Source organism: Bos mutus, chromosome 20 (genome assembly GCF_027580195.1).
Source record: "Bos mutus isolate GX-2022 chromosome 20, NWIPB_WYAK_1.1, whole genome shotgun sequence".
Classification (NCBI taxonomy): Eukaryota; Metazoa; Chordata; class Mammalia; order Artiodactyla; family Bovidae; genus Bos; species Bos mutus.
This window is the reverse complement of record NC_091636.1, coordinates 3026489-3028397: the sequence shown is the minus strand read 5'-3', so window position 1 is coordinate 3028397 and position 1909 is coordinate 3026489.

Below are 1909 nucleotides of genomic sequence, written 5' to 3'. Positions count from 1 at the left end.
ATTGGGCCTCAGTTTTATGCACAGAATGAGCACAGAAAACACACCATACTGGGAGGCTGTGGAAATCAACTAAAACTAATGTTAAAAATACTCTTGGTAAACCGTAGGAGCTCCCTAAATGTCAGGTGGCTTTCCCTCCCCTCTCTGCTCCTACATCTGTCTCCCAGCCCCCCATCTCCCTCTAGGTCTCTTTCTCTCTCTTCCCTGCTCATTTCAGGGCAGGAGTTGGAAGGAACTTGAAGACCATCTTGGAGTCAAGCCTTAGGCCCTGCAGAAGGGATCTAGGGCCAAGTATAACATCAGATTATTAAAAATGTGGATTGTAAACACCAGCATAACTGGCCAGAACACAGTGGCCACCAGACCACAGCCCAGCTGCTCCCCATGCCCAAGGCCACACCTCCTGCTGCCCCTGGATCTGGGATGGATCCAGCTCCACAGGCACCAGCACAGGCTGGTGTGTTTTCCCTGAGCTGAGCCCAGGGGCCCTGGCCAAACACTGTCCTCCTAGTCAGAAGGCCTGGAGAACAGCTGCAGGGTCTGTCCTCAGAGGGGTGAGGGCCTCCCACCCCGGCCTCTGAGCCTGGCCATCCATCAGGCCTGGAGGAGGTAGCCAGAGACCAGGCCCACGGGGACTCTGCCCAACAGCGTGGTGCTTGGTGCAACCCACAGACCAGGATGGAACCCCATACCCCCACAGAGCAGCTGTGTGAGACTGAGTGAGTCACTTTACTTACTTCTCTGAGCCCCAGGGTCCTCATCTAAAAAACTGAGGACGTTCAGGGTGACCCCATCTCCAAATTGTGGAGTGAAGATTAAATGAGACCGTGCTTCTTAAACTCAGGATCTGGGGACTTCCCTACTGGTCCAGTGGTTAAGGCTCTGCTTTCAACGCAGGGGTGCAGGTTCGATTCCTGATCAGGGGGACTAAGATTCCATATGCCATGTGGCCTGGCCAACACAATAAATAAATAAAGCACAGTGTCTGACAGAATTAAAGCATACCCTTGGTTAAGCCCCAGGCTCAACAAGATTGAGGCTGGAGATAAAGATGCCATCATAACTGGGGGCCCTGTGGTTACTAGAGTGGTCACTTTCATTAGCGTCCAAAGGTGAGCAGCCTGTGTGGGAGTGAGTGAATGGGCTATGGAGCCAAACAGCTGCACTGGAACCCCAGCCCCGTGATATTATGGTTGTCACCGTCCCAGCCGAGCTCCAGGAACCCCACCTACAAACAGCGATGCGACCTAGCTTCCTGCCCTCACTTGCTCATCTGGGAAATTACTGAAATGTTTACTGAGCACCTGCTGTGTGTGCACACTTCTAGAGCCCATGGGAGCACCAGGCTGGGTTCTCATCCTCCAGGTTACTGTAAAGACTCAGGGAGATACTGTATGGACAATGCCTGGCCTTCAGCAAATGCCCATCTGTCCTACACTGATGCCTGCCTGCCCCTTCCCTCTTTTTCTCCCTCCTCCCCTCTCCCTCCCTCCTTCCTTCTGTCCTTCCTTCTTTCCCTCCTTCCTACCAGTAAGACGTGAGTCAGACATTGGCCCTCTGGGAATAATTACACCAACTATAGGGGCAGGGGGTCCAACCCTCCCTTCCCCAAACAGGTGCCAAGACCTCCCTGGCAGGTGCAGACCATGGGGGCTGGAAGGAAAAGACAGAGTCGGTGGCTGCACCAGGAGAGAAGGTTTAGGAAAACAACCCACTTGAGTTACCTTCTAAATGATTAAAGCCTTGGCCCGGAGCTTCCTCGTCGTGCAGAAGCTCTCTGACCCTCTGGTCTGGGAGGGAAGGAGAGCGGCACCGGATGCCTCAGCGGCCCTCTCAGCACTCCGGTCCAGCCCAGGCGCCCGGGGAAGCCCCTTTCGGGGAGGAGACGATGTGGCTCATGCACAGGGAC